Here is a 22,838-nt window from a genome sequence, read left to right on the forward strand (position 1 = left end):
GGGCCAGTCTAGAGTTTTATTGGGCTTAAGTTAAGTAATTGGGCTTAAATATTTTATTTAGGTCAAGTTAAGTTTAATTAAGTTATTTGGGCTAAAATATGATTATTGGATTTTATTTAAGTTTAATGGGCTTAAAGTGAGTGATTAGCAGTCTGGACCAACCCATGAAAATTAACTAAGTCCGGAATATATATTTAATTCTTTTTTTTATGCATGAAGTTTATTTTAAGTATAAGTATATTTATTATTAAAATTAGTTAAATATATTACGGACATATTTTAAGTGCATGCATACATGAAATATTTTATGATGTTTTATGATTAAGAATTGAGCATGAAAAATATTTTTATGGAAATTGAAGTGATGTGACAGCATAAAAGTGGTTTTACCACTGACACAGAGGTAGTTCTACTACCGGCATAGAAGTGGTTTTACCACTGGCACAGAGGTAGTTTACTACCAGCATAGAGGTGGATTTATCCACCGCCACGTACGATAGTTCTTTAGACTGATCAGTCGGCACTGTTATTAGTCACATTCATGGATATGACCATACTCAGTTTTTATGATTATGACATGCTCAATTATGTTATGTATGATTAGTTATGATGTATGTACGACTGATGATGAATAATTTTTATAATGCATTTATTTTAAGATCATGCATGCATGTCCACGTAAGTTATGTATTAGTATGATTATGTGATGCATTATTTTAAACCTCGTTATCAAGGATTAGACATGTTGAGCCTCTAGGCTCACTACGCTTATATGGTGCAGGTGAGTATGATGATGTCTATGTAGCTCCTACCGGTGGCGAGGACGTATGAGCGAGCATGGCAGTGGACCCCGTGACCGTCGCAGTTATTTAGATTATTGCATTGAGTTTTGAAACATTTTTAAGGATTTATTTATTTAATATTTTTTTTAGGTTACTTAAGAAAAGTATGTTATTTTTATACATATATGTATGGGCGTATATGTATAGTATTATTTAAAAAAAAAAAGTTTTTCCGCATTTATTAGTAGTAGATGTTTCAATTGGTATCAGAGCACGGTCCTTGGAGGGTGTCCATCTGCCACGTGAAGCTCAAAAATCCCACTACCGGTCTGTAAGTTTTAAATGTTTTATTATGATTTATCAGGAGCATGAGTTATGACTTAAGACTTTATGTTATCAAAGTTTTAAAATACTTAGTTATGCATTGCGATTTACGTGACTTTGGGATATTGAAACTTGAAAACTAGATAACTAATCGTGGAGTTAGTAAACTAGAATTTTGAGGGACTTCGTTATTAGTGTTTGATCAGTCGAATTTCGAGGACGAAATTCAATTTAAGGAGGGGAGAATTGTAACACCCGGAAATTTTAATACGTAAATTCGCATGCATAATTAGGGAAAATAATTATTTAAAAATTTATATTTGGGTTAAATGACATTTATGTGTTATTAGGTGAATTATATGCATGATTTAAATTTATTTTATCATTTAACCCGCAGTTATTGTATTTTTAGATTTTTAAGAATTTTATTGAGTTGATCGCGTAGACGGGACCGTGGACGGACGAGATACCAATATTTTTTTAGCCAAAAATATTTTATGAGTTTTATGAGGCTTAAAATATTATTTTAATGTATTTTGTCAAGAAAATTTTAGTATTTATTTATATATTTATTTAAGAGTTGATTTTTAGCCAAAATAAGTCATTTTAATGACTTTTATTAATTTTTAAAAATACTATAAATTAGTATTTCAGGATTTTAATTTATTATCAGATTGGTAAGTATTTTAGGAGTTTAAAATGTTATATTTTATGATTATATTATCTACCTAATAAATTTATACCAATTATTGACCTATATCTACCCAAAATAAAACACTCCCTACCCTACGTTGTCTCCCTTAGCCGCCTTCAACCCTCTCCTACCCTCATCATCAGATTTTCAGAATTTCTTCAACCTCCATAGCCGATTCTTCAAGGATTTTTGGTGGTTTTTCATTCATTCGTCGTCCCGGAGCCCCGAATACGCAATAGTCCTCGTATTTAATTTAAAAGGCATGTCTAAAACTTTTATTTGGCCACCATATAAGCTATTAATCATGCATGACGTGTTATATATCAGACTTTTCATGGAAATTTAGAGTTTATGCATGTATGCTTTGTATTGATGCATGTTCTTGCTTGTTTGGGTCATGATTCATGTTTTTGCCAAGCATGGTATGGTCCAGGGCTGAGGGCTCGAGTCAGAGGGGTCCCAGGGTGCCTTAGGGTCGAGTTTGTTCAGAGTTTTAAGGTGTCATAGGCTGGAAACGAAGCTATTCACTTCTGATGCACACAGACGCGCAGGTTAGGGCTTTGGGAAGAGAGGGGTTGTTCTCCTTCCTCAGGCCATGGATTTGTGCGTGGTTTGTTGGGTTTAAAAGATTTAGATGTTGGCTAAAATTGAGAAATGGTTTCACGGTCTTTGGTTGTCGGAGGAAGCCGCACGAACGAAAGTTTGGCGACTGCTCAGTCTGCGCGCGAGGAGGAGGAAGGCGTCTGGTGCAGAGCTTCGTTCTCACTCCTCGGGCCATGGTTTGGTCTGATTCTTGTTGTGTTAGAACCCCCTGGATGTGGGCTATCCATGGGCGGTGGTGCTTTGGCCAGGGGCGGCCGGAGCAGGGCGGCAGCAGCCATGGAATGGCTGCTGCTCGCCCAGCCGAGAAGAGAAGGAGAGGGGTGATCGGGTTTGGGGTTTGGGGGGGTTTTTGGGTCGGGTTATGGGTCAGGGTTGAGTGCTGGGTCGGGTCAGGTAGTCATGGGTCGGGTTAAGTCGGTTCGGGTCCGGGTTAGGTGGGCCGGGCTTGAGTATTTTAATTTTTAAATGTTTAATGTTTTAATTGGTTTTTGCGCGAATTAATTAGAAATAAAATTATTTGGACCTCCAAATAATTTTATTTTGGGCCTTAAATAATTTATTTAAGTTAGCACAATGATTTTTATGGGCTTTGGAGTCCATGAGAATTTTTGGGCCAGTCAGTGGATTTTGGGCCAGTCTAGAGTTTTATTGGGCTTAAGTTAAGTAATTGGGCTTAAATATTTTATTTAGGTCAAGTTAAGTTTAATTAAGTTATTTGGGCTAAAATATGATTATTGGATTTTATTTAAGTTTAATGGGCTTAAAGTGAGTGATCAGCAGTCTGGACCAACCCATGAAAATTAACTAAGTCCGGAATATATATTTAATTCTTTTTTTTATGCATGAAGTTTATTTTAAGTATAAGTATATTTATTATTAAAATTAGTTAAATATATATTACGGACATATTTTAAGTGCATGCATACATGAAATATTTTATGATGTGTTTATGATTAAGAATTGAGCATGAAAAATATTTTTATGGAAATTGAAGTGATGTGACAGCATAAAAGTGGTTTTACCACTGACACAGAGGTAGTTCTACTACCGGCATAGAAGTGGTTTTACCACTGGCACAGAGGTAGTTTACTACCAGCATAGAGGTGGATTTATCCACCGCCACGTACGATAGTTCTTTAGACTGATCAGTCGGCACTGTTATTAGTCACATTCATGGATATGACCATACTCAGTTTTTATGATTATGACATGCTCAATTATGTTATGTATGATTAGTTATGATGTATGTACGACTGATGATGAATAATTTTTATAATGCATTTATTTTAAGATCATGCATGCATGTCCACGTAAGTTATATGTATTAGTATGATTATGTGATGCATTATTTTAAACCTCGTTATCAAGGATTAGACATGTTGAGCCTCTAGGCTCACTACGCTTATATGGTGCAGGTGAGTATGATGATGTCTATGTAGCTCCTACCGGTGGCGAGGACGTATGAGCGAGCATGGCAGTGGACCCCGTGACCGTCGCAGTTATTTAGATTATTGCATTGAGTTTTGAAACATTTTTAAGGATTTATTTATTTAATATTTTTTTTAGGTTACTTAAGAAAAGTATGTTATTTTTATATACATATATGTATGGGCGTATATGTATAGTATTATTTAAAAAAAAAAAAGTTTTTCCGCATTTATTAGTAGTAGATGTTTCAATTGGTATCAGAGCACGGTCCTTGGAGGGTGTCCATCTGCCACGTGAAGCTCAAAAATCCCACTACCGGTCTGTAAGTTTTAAATGTTTTATTATGATTTATCAGGAGCATGAGTTATGACTTAAGACTTTATGTTATCAAAGTTTTAAAATACTTAGTTATGCATTGCGATTTACGTGACTTTGGGATATTGAAACTTGAAAACTAGATAACTAATCGTGGAGTTAGTAAACTAGAATTTTGAGGGACTTCGTTATTAGTGTTTGATCAGTCGAATTTCGAGGACGAAATTCAATTTAAGGAGGGGAGAATTGTAACACCCGGAAATTTTAATACGTAAATTCGCATGCATAATTAGGGAAAATAATTATTTAAAAATTTATATTTGGGTTTAAATGACATTTATGTGTTATTAGGTGAATTATATGCATGATTTAAATTTATTTTATCATTTAACCCGCAGTTATTGTATTTTTAGATTTTTAAGAATTTTATTGAGTTGATCGCGTAGACGGGACCGTGGACGGACGAGATACCAATATTTTTTTAGCCAAAAATATTTTATGAGTTTTATGAGGCTTAAAATATTATTTTAATGTATTTTGTCAAGAAAATTTTAGTATTTATTTATATATTTATTTAAGAGTTGATTTTTAGCCAAAATAAGTCATTTTAATGACTTTTATTAATTTTTAAAAATACTATAAATTAGTATTTCAGGATTTTAATTTATTATCAGATTGGTAAGTATTTTAGGAGTTTAAAATGTTATATTTTATGATTATATTATCTACCTAATAAATTTATACCAATTATTGACCTATATCTACCCAAAATAAAACACTCCCTACCCTACGTTGTCTCCCTTAGCCGCCTTCAACCCTCTCCTACCCTCATCATCAGATTTTCAGAATTTCTTCAACCTCCATAGCCGATTCTTCAAGGATTTTTGGTGGTTTTTCATTCATTCGTCGTCCCGGAGCCCCGAATACGCAATAGTCCTCGTATTTAATTTAAAAGGCATGTCTAAAACTTTTATTTGGCCACCATATAAGCTATTAATCATGCATGACGTGTTTTATATCAGACTTTTCATGGAAATTTAGAGTTTATGCATGTATGCTTTGTATTGATGCATGTTCTTGCTTGTTTGGGTCATGATTCATGTTTTTGCCAAGCATGGTATGGTCCAGGGCTGAGGGCTCGAGTCAGAGGGGTCCCAGGGTGCCTTAGGGTCGAGTATGTTCAGAGTTTTAAGGTGTCATAGGCTGGAAACGAAGCTATTCACTTCTGATGCACACAGACGCGCAGGTTAGGGCTTTGGGAAGAGAGGGGTTGTTCTCCTTCCTCAGGCCATGGATTTGTGCGTGGTTTGTTGGGTTTAAAAGATTTAGATGTTGGCTAAAATTGAGAAATGGTTTCACGGTCTTTGGTTGTCGGAGGAAGCCGCACGAACGAAAGTTTGGCGACTGCTCAGTCTGCGCGCGAGGAGGAGGAAGGCGTCTGGTGCAGAGCTTCGTTCTCACTCCTCGGGCCATGGTTTGGTCTGATTCTTGTTGTGTTAGAACCCCCTGGATGTGGGCTATCCATGGGCGGTGGTGCTTTGGCCAGGGGCGGCCGGAGCAGGGCGGCAGCAGCCATGGAATGGCTGCTGCTCGCCCAGCCGAGAAGAGAAGGAGAGGGGTGATCGGGTTTGGGGTTTGGGGGGGTTTTTGGGTCGGGTTATGGGTCAGGGTTGAGTGCTGGGTCGGGTCAGGTAGTCATGGGTTGGGTTAAGTCGGTTCGGGTCCGGGTTAGGTGGGCCGGGCTTGAGTATTTTAATTTTTAAATGTTTAATGTTTTAATTGGTTTTTGCGCGAATTAATTAGAAATAAAATTATTTGGACCTCCAAATAATTTTATTTGGGCCTTAAATAATTTATTTAAGTTAGCACAATGATTTTTATGGGCTTTGGAGTCCATGAGAATTTTTGGGCCAGTCAGTGGATTTTGGGCCAGTCTAGAGTTTTATTGGGCTTAAGTTAAGTAATTGGGCTTAAATATTTTATTTAGGTCAAGTTAAGTTTAATTAAGTTATTTGGGCTAAAATATGATTATTGGATTTTATTTAAGTTTAATGGGCTTAAAGTGAGTGATCAGCAGTCTGGACCAACCCATGAAAATTAACTAAGTCCGGAATATATATTTAATTCTTTTTTTTATGCATGAAGTTTATTTTAAGTATAAGTATATTTATTATTAAAATTAGTTAAATATATATTACGGACATATTTTAAGTGCATGCATACATGAAATATTTTATGATGTGTTTATGATTAAGAATTGAGCATGAAAAATATTTTTATGGAAATTGAAGTGATGTGACAGCATAAAAGTGGTTTTACCACTGACACAGAGGTAGTTCTACTACCGGCATAGAAGTGGTTTTACCACTGGCACAGAGGTAGTTTACTACCAGCATAGAGGTGGATTTATCCACCGCCACGTACGATAGTTCTTTAGACTGATCAGTCGGCACTGTTATGAGTCACATTCATGGATATGACCATACTCAGTTTTTATGATTATGACATGCTCAATTATGTTATGTATGATTAGTTATGATGTATGTACGACTGATGATGAATAATTTTTATAATGCATTTATTTTAAGATCATGCATGCATGTCCACGTAAGTTATATGTATTAGTATGATTATGTGATGCATTATTTTAAACCTCGTTATCAAGGATTAGACATGTTGAGCCTCTAGGCTCACTACGCTTATATGGTGCAGGTGAGTATGATGATGTCTATGTAGCTCCTACCGGTGGCGAGGACGTATGAGCGAGCATGGCAGTGGACCCCGTGACCGTCGCAGTTATTTAGATTATTGCATTGAGTTTTGAAACATTTTTAAGGATTTATTTATTTAATATTTTTTTTAGGTTACTTAAGAAAAGTATGTTATTTTTATATACATATATGTATGGGCGTATATGTATAGTATTATTTAAAAAAAAAAAAGTTTTTCCGCATTTATTAGTAGTAGATGTTTCAATTGGTATCAGAGCACGGTACTTGGAGGGTGTCCATCTGCCACGTGAAGCTCAAAAATCCCACTACCGGTCTGTAAGTTTTAAATGTTTTATTATGATTTATCAGGAGCATGAGTTATGACTTAAGACTTTATGTTATCAAAGTTTTAAAATACTTAGTTATGCATTGCGATTTACGTGACTTTGGGATATTGAAACTTGAAAACTAGATAACTAATCGTGGAGTTAGTAAACTAGAATTTTGAGGGACTTCGTTATTAGAGTTTGATCAGTCGAATTTCGAGGACGAAATTCAATTTAAGGGGGGGAGAATTGTAACACCCGGAAATTTTAATACGTAAATTCGCATGCATAATTAGGGAAAATAATTATTTAAAAATTTATATTTGGGTTAAATGACATTTATGTGTTATTAGGTGAATTATATGCATGATTTAAATTTATTTTATCATTTAACCCGCAGTTATTGTATTTTTAGATTTTTAAGAATTTTATTGAGTTGATCGCGTAGACGGGACCGTGGACGGACGAGATACCAATATTTTTTTAGCCAAAAATATTTTATGAGTTTTATGAGGCTTAAAATATTATTTTAATGTATTTTGTCAAGAAAATTTTAGTATTTATTTATATATTTATTTAAGAGTTGATTTTTAGCCAAAATAAGTCATTTTAATGACTTTTATTAATTTTTAAAAATACTATAAATTAGTATTTCAGGATTTTAATTTATTATCAGATTGGTAAGTATTTTAGGAGTTTAAAATGTTATATTTTATGATTATATTATCTACCTAATAAATTTATACCAATTATTGACCTATATCTACCCAAAATAAAACACTCCCTACCCTACGTTGTCTCCCTTAGCCGCCTTCAACCCTCTCCTACCCTCATCATCAGATTTTCAGAATTTCTTCAACCTCCATAGCCGATTCTTCAAGGATTTTTGGTGGTTTTTCATTCATTCGTCGTCCCGGAGCCCCGAATACGCAATAGTCCTCGTATTTAATTTAAAAGGCATGTCTAAAACTTTTATTTGGCCACCATATAAGCTATTAATCATGCATGACGTGTTTTATATCAGACTTTTCATGGAAATTTAGAGTTTATGCATGTATGCTTTGTATTGATGCATGTTCTTGCTTGTTTGGGTCATGATTCATGTTTTTGCCAAGCATGGTATGGTCCAGGGCTGAGGGCTCGAGTCAGAGGGGTCCCAGGGTGCCTTAGGGTCGAGTTTGTTCAGAGTTTTAAGGTGTCATAGGCTGGAAACGAAGCTATTCACTTCTGATGCACACAGACGCGCAGGTTAGGGCTTTGGGAAGAGAGGGGTTGTTCTCCTTCCTCAGGCCATGGATTTGTGCGTGGTTTGTTGGGTTTAAAAGATTTAGATGTTGGCTAAAATTGAGAAATGGTTTCACGGTCTTTGGTTGTCGGAGGAAGCCGCACGAACGAAAGTTTGGCGACTGCTCAGTCTGCGCGCGAGGAGGAGGAAGGCGTCTGGTGCAGAGCTTCGTTCTCACTCCTCGGGCCATGGTTTGGTCTGATTCTTGTTGTGTTAGAACCCCCTGGATGTGGGCTATCCATGGGCGGTGGTGCTTTGGCCAGGGGCGGCCGGAGCAGGGCGGCAGCAGCCATGGAATGGCTGCTGCTCGCCCAGCCGAGAAGAGAAGGAGAGGGGTGATCGGGTTTGGGGTTTGGGGGGGTTTTTGGGTCGGGTTATGGGTCAGGGTTGAGTGCTGGGTCGGGTCAGGTAGTCATGGGTCGGGTTATTTCGGTTCGGGTCCGGGTTAGGTGGGCCGGGCTTGAGTATTTTAATTTTTAAATGTTTAATGTTTTAATTGGTTTTTGCGCGAATTAATTAGAAATAAAATTATTTGGACCTCCAAATAATTTTATTTGGGCCTTAAATAATTTATTTAAGTTAGCACAATGATTTTTATGGGCTTTGGAGTCCATGAGAATTTTTGGGCCAGTCAGTGGATTTTGGGCCAGTCTAGAGTTTTATTGGGCTTAAGTTAAGTAATTGGGCTTAAATATTTTATTTAGGTCAAGTTAAGTTTAATTAAGTTATTTGGGCTAAAATATGATTATTGGATTTTATTTAAGTTTAATGGGCTTAAAGTGAGTGATCAGCAGTCTGGACCAACCCATGAAAATTAACTAAGTCCGGAATATATATTTAATTCTTTTTTTTTATGCATGAAGTTTATTTTAAGTATAAGTATATTTATTATTAAAATTAGTTAAATATATATTACGGACATATTTTAAGTGCATGCATACATGAAATATTTTATGATGTGTTTATGATTAAGAATTGAGCATGAAAAATATTTTTATGGAAATTGAAGTGATGTGACAGCATAAAAGTGGTTTTACCACTGACACAGAGGTAGTTCTACTACCGGCATAGAAGTGGTTTTACCACTGGCACAGAGGTAGTTTACTACCAGCATAGAGGTGGATTTATCCACCGCCACGTACGATAGTTCTTTAGACTGATCAGTCGGCACTGTTATTAGTCACATTCATGGATATGACCATACTCAGTTTTTATGATTATGACATGCTCAATTATGTTATGTATGATTAGTTATGATGTATGTACGACTGATGATGAATAATTTTTATAATGCATTTATTTTAAGATCATGCATGCATGTCCACGTAAGTTATATGTATTAGTATGATTATGTGATGCATTATTTTAAACCTCGTTATCAAGGATTAGACATGTTGAGCCTCTAGGCTCACTACGCTTATATGGTGCAGGTGAGTATGATGATGTCTATGTAGCTCCTACCGGTGGCGAGGACGTATGAGCGAGCATGGCAGTGGACCCCGTGACCGTCGCAGTTATTTAGATTATTGCATTGAGTTTTGAAACATTTTTAAGGATTTATTTATTTAATATTTTTTTTAGGTTACTTAAGAAAAGTATGTTATTTTTATATACATATATGTATGGGCGTATATGTATAGTATTATTTAAAAAAAAAAAAAGTTTTTCCGCATTTATTAGTAGTAGATGTTTCAATTGGTATCAGAGCACGGTACTTGGAGGGTGTCCATCTGCCACGTGAAGCTCAAAAATCCCACTACCGGTCTGTAAGTTTTAAATGTTTTATTATGATTTATCAGGAGCATGAGTTATGACTTAAGACTTTATGTTATCAAAGTTTTAAAATACTTAGTTATGCATTGCGATTTACGTGACTTTGGGATATTGAAACTTGAAAACTAGATAACTAATCGTGGAGTTAGTAAACTAGAATTTTGAGGGACTTCGTTATTAGAGTTTGATCAGTCGAATTTCGAGGACGAAATTCAATTTAAGGGGGGGAGAATTGTAACACCCGGAAATTTTAATACGTAAATTCGCATGCATAATTAGGGAAAATAATTATTTAAAAATTTATATTTGGGTTAAATGACATTTATGTGTTATTAGGTGAATTATATGCATGATTTAAATTTATTTTATCATTTAACCCGCAGTTATTGTATTTTTAGATTTTTAAGAATTTTATTGAGTTGATCGCGTAGACGGGACCGTGGACGGACGAGATACCAATATTTTTTTAGCCAAAAATATTTTATGAGTTTTATGAGGCTTAAAATATTATTTTAATGTATTTTGTCAAGAAAATTTTATTATTTATTTATATATTTATTTAAGAGTTGATTTTTAGCCAAAATAAGTCATTTTAATGACTTTTATTAATTTTTAAAAATACTATAAATTAGTATTTCGTGATTTTAATTTATTATCAGATTGGTAAGTATTTTAGGAGTTTAAAATGTTATATTTTATGATTATATTATCTACCTAATAAATTTATACCAATTATTGACCTATATCTACCCAAAATAAAACACTCCCTACCCTACGTTGTCTCCCTTAGCCGCCTTCAACCCTCTCCTACCCTCATCATCAGATTTTCAGAATTTCTTCAACCTCCATAGCCGATTCTTCAAGGATTTTTGGTGGTTTTTCATTCGTTCGTCGTCCCGGAGCCCCGAATACGCAATAGTCCTCGTATTTAATTTAAAAGGCATGTCTAAAACTTTTATTTGGCCACCATATAAGCTATTAATCATGCATGACGTGTTTTATATCAGACTTTTCATGGAAATTTAGAGTTTATGCATGTATGCTTTGTATTGATGCATGTTCTTGCTTGTTTGGGTCATGATTCATGTTTTTGCCAAGCATGGTATGGTCCAGGGCTGAGGGCTCGAGTCAGAGGGGTCCCAGGGTGCCTTAGGGTCGAGTTTGTTCAGAGTTTTAAGGTGTCATAGGCTGGAAACGAAGCTATTCACTTCTGATGCACACAGACGCGCAGGTTAGGGCTTTGGGAAGAGAGGGGTTGTTCTCCTTCCTCAGGCCATGGATTTGTGCGTGGTTTGTTGGGTTTAAAAGATTTAGATGTTGGCTAAAATTGAGAAATGGTTTCACGGTCTTTGGTTGTCGGAGGAAGCCGCACGAACGAAAGTTTGGCGACTGCTCAGTCTGCGCGCGAGGAGGAGGAAGGCGTCTGGTGCAGAGCTTCGTTCTCACTCCTCGGGCCATGGTTTGGTCTGATTCTTGTTGTGTTAGAACCCCCTGGATGTGGGCTATCCATGGGCGGTGGTGCTTCGGCCAGGGGCGGCCGGAGCTGGGTGGCAGCAGCCATGGAATGGCTGCTGCTCGCCCAGCCGAGAAGAGAAGGAGAGGGGTGATCGGGTTTGGGGTTTGGGGGGGTTTTTGGGTCGGGTTATGGGTCAGGGTTGAGTTCTGGGTCGGGTCAGGTAGTCATGGGTCGGGTTAAGTCGGTCCGGGTCCGAGTTAGGTGGGACGGGCTTGAGTATTTTAATTTTTAAATGTTTAATGTTTTAATTGGTTTTTGCGCGAATTAATTAGAAATAAAATTATTTGGACCTCCAAATAATTTTATTTGGGCCTTAAATAATTTATTTAAGTTAGCACAATGATTTTTATGGGCTTTGGAGTCCATGAGAATTTTTGGGCCAGTCAGTGGATTTTGGGACAGTCTAGAGTTTTATTGGGCTTAAGTTAAGTAATTGGGCTTAAATATTTTATTTAGGTCAAGTTAAGTTTAATTAAGTTATTTGGGCTAAAATATGATTATTGGATTTTATTTAAGTTTAATGGGCTTAGAGTGAGTGATCAGCAGTCTGGATCAACCCATGAAAATTAACTAAGTCCGGAATATATATTTAATTCTTTTTTTTATGCATGAAGTTTATTTTAAGTATAAGTATATTTATTATTAAAATTAGTTAAATATATATTACGGACATATTTTAAGTGCATGCATACATGAAATATTTTATGATGTGTTTATGATTAATAATTGAGCATGAAAAATATTTTTATGGAAATTGAAGTGATGTGACAGCATAGAATAGGTTTTACCACTGACACAGAGGTAGCTCTACTACCGGCATAGAAGTGGTTTTACCACTGGCACAGAGGTAGTTTACTACCAGCATAGAGGTGGATTTATCCACCGCCACGTACGATAGTTCTTTAGACTGATCAGTCGGCACTGTTATTAGTCACATTCATGGATATGACCATACTCAGTTTTTATGATTATGACATGCTCAATTATGTTATGTATGATTAGTTATGATGTATGTACGACTGATGATGAATAATTTTTATAATGCATTTATTTTAAGATCATGCATGCATGTCCACGTAAGTTATATGTATTAGTATGATTATGTGATGCATTATTTTAAACCTCGTTATCAAGGATTAGACATGTTGAGCCTCTAGGCTCACTACGCTTATATGGTGCAGGTGAGTATGATTTTGTCTATGTAGCTCCTACCGGTGGCGAGGACGTATGAGCGAGCATGGCAGTGGACCCCGTGACCGTCGTAGTTATTTAGATTATTGCATTGAGTTTTGAAACATTTTTAAGGATTTATTTATTTAATATTTTTTTTAGGTTACTTAAGAAAAGTATGTTATTTTTATATACATATATGTATGGGCGTATATGTATAGTATTATTTAAAAAAAAAAAGTTTTTCCGCATTTATTAGTAGTAGATGTTTCAATTGGTATCAGAGCACGGTCCTTGGAGGGTGTCCATCTGCCACGTGAAGCTCAAAAATCCCACTACCGGTCTGTAAGTTTTAAATGTTTTATTATGATTTATCAGGAGCATGAGTTATGACTTAAGACTTTATGTTATCAAAGTTTTAAAATACTTAGTTATGCATTGCGATTTACGTGACTTTGGGATATTGAAACTTGAAAACTAGATAACTAATCGTGGAGTTAGTAAACTAGAATTTTGAGGGACTTCGTTATTAGAGTTTGATCAGTCGAATTTCGAGGACGAAATTCAATTTAAGGGGGGGAGAATTGTAACACCCGGAAATTTTAATACGTAAATTCGCATGCATAATTAGGAAAAATAATTATTTAAAAATTTATATTTGGGTTAAATGACATTTATGTGTTATTAGGTGAATTATATGCATGATTTAAATTTATTTTATCATTTAACCCGCAGTTATTGTATTTTTAGATTTTTAAGAATTTTATTGAGTTGATCGCGTAGACGGGACCGTGGACGGACGAGATACCAATATTTTTTTAGCCAAAAATATTTTATGAGTTTTATGAGGCTTAAAATATTATTTTAATTTATTTTGTCAAGAAAATTTTAGTATTTATTTATATATTTATTTTAGAGTTGATTTTTAGCCAAAATAAGTCATTTTAATGACTTTTATTAATTTTTAAAAATACTATAAATTAGTATTTCGGGATTTTAATTTATTATCAGATTGGTAAGTATTTTAGGAGTTTAAAATGTTATATTTTATGATTATATTATCTACCTAATAAATTTATACCAATTATTGACCTATATCTACCCAAAATAAAACACTCCCTACCCTACGTTGTCTCCCTTAGCCGCCTTCAACCCTCTCCTACCCTCATCATCAGATTTTCAGAATTTCTTCAACCTCCATAGCCGATTCTTCAAGGATTTTTGGTGGTTTTTCATTCGTTCGTCGTCCCGGAGCCCCGAATACGCAATAGTCCTCGTATTTAATTTAAAAGGCATGTCTAAAACTTTTATTTGGCCACCATATAAGCTATTAATCATGCATGACGTGTTTTATATCAGACTTTTCATGGAAATTTAGAGTTTATGCATGTATGCTTTGTATTGATGCATGTTCTTGCTTGTTTGGGTCATGATTCATGTTTTTGCCAAGCATGGTATGGTCCAGGGCTGAGGGCTCGAGTCAGAGGGGTCCCAGGGTGCCTTAGGGTTGAGTTTGTTCAGAGTTTTAAGGTGTCATAGGCTGGAAACGAAGCTATTCACTTCTGATGCACACAGACGCGCAGGTTAGGGCTTTGGGAAGAGAGGGGTCGTTCTCCTTCCTCAGGCCATGGATTTGTGCGTGGTTTGTTGGGTTTAAAAGATTTAGATGTTGGCTAAAATTGAAAAGTGGTTTCACGGTCTTTGGTTGTCGGAGGAAGCCGCACGAATGAAAGTTTGGCGACTGCTCAGTCTGCGCGCGAGGAGGAGGAAGGCATCTGGTGCAGAGCTTCGTTCTCACTCCTCGGGCCATGGTTTGGTCTGATTCTTGTTGTGTTAGAACCCCGTGGATGTGGGCTATCCATGGGCGGTGGTGCTCCGGCCAGGGGCGGCCGGAGCAGGGCAGCAGCAGCCATGGAATGGCTGCTGCTCGCCCAGCCGAGAAGAGAAGGAGAGGGGTGATCGGGTTTGGGGTTTGGGGGGGTTTCTGGGTCGGGTTATGGGTCAGGGTTGAGTGCTGGGTCGGGTCAGGTAGTCATGGGTCGGGTTAAGTCGGTCCGGGTCCGAGTTAGGTGGGTCGGGCTTGAGTATTTTAATTTTTAAATGTTTAATGTTTTAATTGGTTTTTGCGCCAATTAATTAGAAATAAAATTATTTGGACCTCAAAATAATTTTATTTGGGCCTTAAATAATTTATTTAAGTTAGCACAATGATTTTTATGGGCTTTGGAGTCCATGAGAATTTTTGGGCCAGTCAGTGGATTTTGGGCCAGTCTAGAGTTTTATTGGGCTTAAGTTAAGTAATTGGGCTTAAATATTTTATTTAGGTCAAGTTAAGTTTAATTAAGTTATTTGGGCTAAAATATGATTATTGGATTTTATTTAAGTTTAATGGGCTTAGAGTGAGTGATCAGCAGTCTGGACCAACCCATGAAAATTAACTAAGTCCGGAATATATATTTAATTCTTTTTTTTATGCATGAAGTTTATTTTAAGTATAAGTATATTTATTATTAAAATTAGTTAAATATATATTACGAACATATTTTAAGTGCATGCATACATGAAATATTTTATGATGTGTTTATGATTAAGAATTGAGCATGAAAAATAATTTTATGGAAATTGAAGTGATGTGACAGCATAGAAGTGGTTTTACCACTGACACAGAGGTAGTTCTACTACCAGCATAGAAGTGGTTTTACCACTGGCACAGAGGTAGTTTACTACCAGCATAGAGGTGGATTTATCCACCGCCACGTACGATGGTTCTTTAGACTGATCAGTCGGCACTGTTATTAGTCACATTCATGGATATGACCATACTCAGTTTTTATGATTATGACATGCTCAATTATGTTATGTATGATTAGTTATGATGTATGTACGACTGATGATGAATAATTTTTATGATGCATTTATTTTAAGATCATGCATGCATGTTCACGTAAGTTATATGTATTATTATGATTATGTGATGCATTATTTTAAACCTCGTTATCAAGGATTAGACATGTTGAGCCTCTAGGCTCACTACGCTTATATGGTGCAGGTGAGTATGATGATGTCTATGTAGCTCCTACCGGTGGCGAGGATGTTGGACACTGGCGAGTTCCCAGACCAATTACGATTGATACCCGGTGCAGCGGAAGTTTAAAATTTTTCTCATGGAACGATTCCATGGTGTGGGTATCAACCATACAACGATTGAATTATTGTGTGTGTAAAATTTAAATAACAATTAAATAAATTTTACCTCAAATCTCGCAACGAGATTAATGGACACCAACAGAACAATTCTGCTCTTGTTGTCTCTCCCTGGAACCGATGAACGCCTTCAATCAGGTCCACGAACAGAGGTTTAATCCCTCTGATAGATTGCACTAGAAAATCTATCAGAAGTTTTCTGCGAAGAGAATACACGAATTTGATTCGTTATTCCTTACTGCGATTCAAAATCACAGAACGGAATTTTCTCGGGCAGAGGGAGGGAGGGGCGGCCGAAAACGTTTTTGAGAGGGGCTAGGGTTTCGAAAATCCTGTCTCAAAAATTATGACCTGTTGTGTGTAATTTCTGTACTGAAATAACTTATTTATAATGCAGGCCACTAACACCTTAGGGCCCATTAGTCATAAGCTGGGGCCCGACAAGCAAAGCCCGCTCGTTCAGAAATTAATATAAAATTCATCGTGACTCCGATTGATGAAACGATTTCACCAATGTGCACAGAAACCATTTCTGCACGTTTTAAAGTCAAAATAAATTTTCCTGAATCCGAATTCAGTGGTTTCCAAAAATGTCCATTCCTATGTCATTTTAGGAAATCCTACTCCCTTACTCTTATTTAAGAAGTCCAACTCCTTAGTTCATTAAATTTAACTCTTTAAATTTAACTATCTCAACGGGGATTAAAACTCCATTACACTGTGTGACCCTCAATGGTTCAGGGATACAGCTAGCCGTGGGCTCACAACTCCTTGTGACTCGGAACAACACTTTCCGACTTGCCCAACGAATCATGGTAAAGCGCCTAGCAACATCGCCCCATGATTCCCTAGGTATCACTGATAGTGCCTACAAGAACCAGTAGATTTTGGTTAGCGTACAGTACGGTCCCTTCATCCATATATCCCGATCGAATCAACAACCATTGGTATATCGAGAGTCGCTCAAGATTCGATAACTATGCAATACATCTTGAAGATCAAATTAGTGACATCGCATGTGCTACTAAGAAACCATTTCTTAAATCACATCAAGTACTCTGGCCAGAGATTTGTCACACTAATATCTCCTCAGATCGCATAGGATATCCACACTCGCAAGTATGTGGTGAATCCTTGACAACAATGCATTGACTCCTATATGTGTCGTAACTGTACCCAATCTCGACACCTGATGACCCCCTCAGAGTCGGTAAACGAGTCAAAGCACAGTACTAGCATATAGAGTCTCCATGATGTTTCAAGTCGTAAGGACTAATGGTGCACAACCAAAACCGCGGACTTTATCCACTCGATAAGTGATAACCACTTGGAAAGTCCGGATAGGGTAGTTCGACTATTCATCCTATGAATATCCATTTGCATGCTTCGAACATCTCCATGTTCCCTACCAATGAAACGTGGTACTCCGCATCGCAAATGCTAGTCTCAAACTCGAGCGATCCTTATCCTTATTATCGGACGGCTCAATCGACTAGGAACGGTTTTAGAATATACAGTGACTATAAGATGTATTTCATGATAGACATCTCCATGTTCTACCACATCTTACATACACTATAGTATATTCAAGGTCTTTATCAAAACAACAATAGTATATATAACAATATGAAGTAATATAAAGTCATTGCCATAAAAGTGTAAATAATATTAAACAAAAGATTGTTTATACAAAGAGTCAACAAAGCCCATAGCCACACAGTTGGCTCACTGGGCACCCACTCTTACAATCTCCCACTTGCCCTATAGCCAACTAGTCATACTACGTAGACCCATTGCTTCGCGATGTTTGTCAAACAATGGTCCTGGCAAAGGCTTAGTAAGTGGATCAGCGATATTGTCTGCAGAGGCCACTCGTTCGACACTGATGTCTCCTCTTTCCACAATCTCCCGGATTATGTGGTATTTCCTCAGTACGTGTTTGGATCTTTGATGAGACCTTGGTTCCTTTGCTTGAGCAACGGCACCCGTGTTGTCGCAGTACACCGGGACTGGACCAACAAATTCAGGAATGACGCCCAACTCTTGGACGAAATTCCTCATCCAAACGGCCTCTTTAGCAGCAGCTGATGCTGCAATGTATTCAGCCTCAGTGGTGGAATCCGCTGTGGTGTCCTGCTTGGAACTCTTCCAAGAGACAGCACCACCATTGAGCATGAACACAAATCCAGAGGTTGACTTCGAGTCATCCACATCACTTTGGAAGCTAGAGTCGGTATAGCCTTCCAGTTTGAGTTCTCGTCCTCCATAAACCATGAACATATTCTTAGTCCTTCGCAAGTACTTAAGAATGTCCTTCACGGCTTTCCAATGCATCTGACCAGGATTAGACTGATATCTGCTCGTGACACTCAGAGCAAATGCTACATCCGGTCTGGTAGATATCATCCCATACATGATACTACCTATAGCTGACGCATATGGTACATGTGTCATATTCTCTATCTCTGCTTCAGTCTTGGGACACATAGACTTGGATAGAGAAACTCCATGACACATGGGTAGATGTCCTCTCTTGGACCCATCCATTGAAAACCGTTTCAATATGGTATCGATGTAGGTTGATTGAGTGAGTCCTATCATTCTCTTAGATCTATCCCTATAGATCTGTATCCCAAGAATGTAGGATGCCTCACCCAAATCCTTCATCGAAAATCTACCTGATAACCATATCTTTGTTGACTGCAACATCCCTACATCATTCCCAATGAGTAGGATGTCATCAACATAAAGTACTAAGAATGTCACCGCATCCTTAACTACTTTCTTGTACACGCAAGGTTCCTCCGGGTTCTTGATGAAACCAAAATCTTTAATTGTTTCATCAAATTTATGGTTCCAACTTCTTGATGCTTGTTTTAGACCATAAATTGATCTCTGAAGCTTGCATACCTTATGCTCGCTTCCCATGGATGTGAACCCCTCAGGCTGCTTCATATAGATTTCTTCCTTAATGTCTCCATTAAGAAAAGCAGTCTTCACATCCATCTGCCATATCTCATAGTCATACCATGCAGCTATGGCAATTAGGATTCTTATGGACTTGAACATTGCGACTGGTGAAAAGGTTTCATCATAGTCAACTCCTTGCCTTTGAGTATAACCTTTCGCCACCAATCGCGCCTTGTAAGTCAATATCTTACCATCAGGCCCAAGCTTTCTTTTGTAGATCCATTTACACCCTATTGGAACAATTCCATCGGGAGGATCCACTAAAGACCAGACTTGGTTAGTATGCATCGAATCCAATTCTGACTGCATAGCTTCAAGCCATAAATTCGAATCCGCATCAGAAATTGCTTCCTTGAAGCTTCTTGGATCACATCCAATGTCGGTTCATCTTGACCCTCTTCAAGAAGAAGACCATATCGAACTGGAGGTCTAGAAGTCCTCTCGGATCTTCTAGGTGCAGGCGTGTCCAGCAATGGTTCCTGAGGTGTGGGATCGTTATTTTGTATTTCGGGTTCTTCTCGAACTTCTTCGAGTTCCATCATCTCGCCTTTCTTATCCAATAAGAACTCCTTCTCCAAGAAGGTGGCATTCCGTGAAACAAACACCTTTGTTTCAGCAGGATAATAGAAATAATATCCGATTGAATTCTTCGGATACCCCACAAAATAACACAAGCTGGATCGACTATCCAACTTATCTCCCACTGTCCGCTTCACGTAAGCAGGACATCCCCAAATCCTCAAGTACGAATACTTAGGAGCTTTGCCATTCCATAACTCGTATGGTGTTTTGTCCACTGCTTTAGTGTGGACGTTGTTCAACAACAATACCGCCGTCTCAAGCGCATAGCCCCAAAACGAAGGTGGAAGCTCAGTGAAGCTCATCATAGATCGAACCATGTCCAACAAAGTTCGATTACGACGCTCCGATACACCATTAAGCTGTGGTGTCATAGGAGGAGTCCACTGAGAGAGAATCCCATTCTCTTTTAGATAGTCCAAAAACTCGGTACTCAAGTATTCTCCACCTCGATCCGATCGAAGTGCTTTAATACTTTTACCTAGCTTGTTTTCTACTTCAGCCTTGAATTCTTTGAACTTTTCAAATGCTTCAGACTTATATTTCATTAAATATAAATACCCATACCTAGAATAATCATCAGTAAAGGTAATGAAGTAGGTGTGGCCATGTTGAGTCCCTACTCTAAATGGACCACAAACATCTGTATGGATCAAATCCAACAGATTTTGACTACGTTCAGGCTTCCCCTTAAAAGGAGATTTAGTCATTTTCCCTTTTAGGCAGGATTCACAAGTAGGTAGAGAGTTAATATCAGACATATCAAACATGCCCTCTCCCACTAGCTTGTTCATCCTCCTTGAGGAAATATGACCTAGTCTAGCGTGCCAAAGGTTTGCCGGGTTTTGACTATCGATTTTCCTTTTGTTTGTTGTCGCCGGTTTGTCAATACAATTTACTGGAACGTCTTTTAGTTTTAAATTGTATAGATCGTTTTCAAGTTGTCCATTTCCAATTAAACATTCATTCTTGTAAATATTGCAAATCCCATTCACAAAATTACAAGAATAACCATCTCTATCAAGCATAGAAATAGAAATAATGTTTTTAATTAAATCTGGCACAAATAAAACATCTCTCAACAATAATTTAAAACCATTCTGCAAAATCAAACAAACATCTCCAATGGCCGTAGCTTCAACTCTGGAACCATTCCCGAGCCTCAGCTGGGTCTCACCCATTCTAAGCCTGCGACTTCTTGTCATCACCTGCAAATCATTGCAAATGTGAGATCCACATCCGGTATCCAATACCCAAGAAGTTGTATTAAGTGACATGTTTATTTCGATATAGAACATACCCTTTGCAGTTCCCAACTGCTCAAGATACTCCTTGCAGTTGCGCTTCCAATGACCCGGCTTCTTGCAGTAATGGCAAACATCCTTGGATTTTCCATCGTTTGAAGCCTTTGTCTTTTGCTTCTTCTCGGGTTCCACTTTCTTGGGTGGGGCAGAACGTTTCTTGCCCTTCATACTTGGCCCCTTCTTAGCAGAAGATGAGGAGCCCACCAAGAAAGCTGGCTTATCCTTCTTAAGTGTGGATTCATATGTAACGAGCATATTGACCATCTCTTCAAGGGTGGCCTCTATCTTGTTCATATTAAAATTTATCACGAATCCATCAAATGAAGAAGGAAGAGATAGAAGCAGCAAGTCCACATTGAGTTCATGCTCCAACACCAAATCAAGGGTCGCTAGCTTCTGTATGAGCCAAATCACTCGTACCCCATGATCACGGACCGAAGTCCCTTCACGCATGCGGCACGTCATCAACTCCTTAACAGTAGAGAACCTTTCAGCCCTCGACTGAGCCCCAAAAAGTTCCTTGAGTTGCGTGTGAATGTCAGCAGCATTCACCGTGTCCTCAAATCGCCTCTGGAGTTCATCAGACATCGAGGCTTGCATATAGCATTTGGTCTTGATGTCATGGTCACACCATGCATCAAGTTTGGCCAATTCCTCCGGACTTATGTCAGCTGGTGCTTCCTTCGGAGGTGCTTTCTCTAACACGTAGAGCATTTTCTCCGAAGTTAAGACAATCTTCAACTTCCGGAACCATTCCGTATAGTTGGCGCCAGTCAGCTTGTTTTGTTCGAGGATCGAGAATAAAGGATTTCGCGAATTCATTGTATGAAATACTGAAAAGGAAAAACAGACATATATCAATGATTGTTTAACAATTTACTAAGACATAAAATAGGCGAATTTAATTTTATGAATCTCACTCCCACTATTTTAACGATTTCACCACCCTCTAGTGAAAACGGGAAACTTTTTCCTTAGTGAGAACATGGAGTCCAATTGACAAACTTATGGTCCCGAATAATATCAGCCAACCATAATTCTCAAAAGGTAGAGCCCAATTGCTTCCAAAGCAACCCCCATGTATTTACCTCATGTCCAATAAGGGCCCAATAATATGACGCCGTTTAAAGTGACATGTCAAGATGACCCATCAATATTAAGTTGTGATGGACGGTCGCCATGTGGATCCCCAATAATATGAGCCGATCCCATGGGAGTTCCACCCAACTTACAACATTTGTCGATCCAATGTACAGCTTTCCGACGGACGGGCCCCCCCAATAATATGAGCCGGACCGTATCCGCGGGTAGCATCACATACATTGACCGTTGATGGAAGGTAGGAACATTTAAACAATATTTAAATTTCCTTTATTTATCTTGATATAAATTTTAAATCATATTTAAAATGAGGGATTTTATTTATAAAATATTTGTCTCATCATATTTAATTTATTGCATGCATTGCCGGATTCACGCAATTTATGTCTAAACATGCATACAATCATAATATCACATATTATATAGGATGATCGATTCCATTTCTAATTGACCCGTGGTTGCCAATCACGGGTCTTAGTCCAATCCTAGGTAATATGCAGTATGCAAATGCAATCCTATTACATATGCTTCCAATTTACATTTCTTCAGTCTTCATTGTCTGCTGGGCCCACCATCTTCAAATCTTGATCTCCCACTAAATCTAATGTATTTACAATAAATAACAATGACAAGTAGGGGATACATTTTTAGGGGGTGGGAACGGGCTATAAACCAAGCCCACTTTTATTACATATGACATTCATATCGGGCCATAAACCAGGCCCATTAATAAAACCAACAACAATAAAGACA

This window comes from Henckelia pumila, chromosome 4, assembly GCF_033568475.1.
Source record: "Henckelia pumila isolate YLH828 chromosome 4, ASM3356847v2, whole genome shotgun sequence".
NCBI classification, from domain to species: Eukaryota; Viridiplantae; Streptophyta; class Magnoliopsida; order Lamiales; family Gesneriaceae; genus Henckelia; species Henckelia pumila.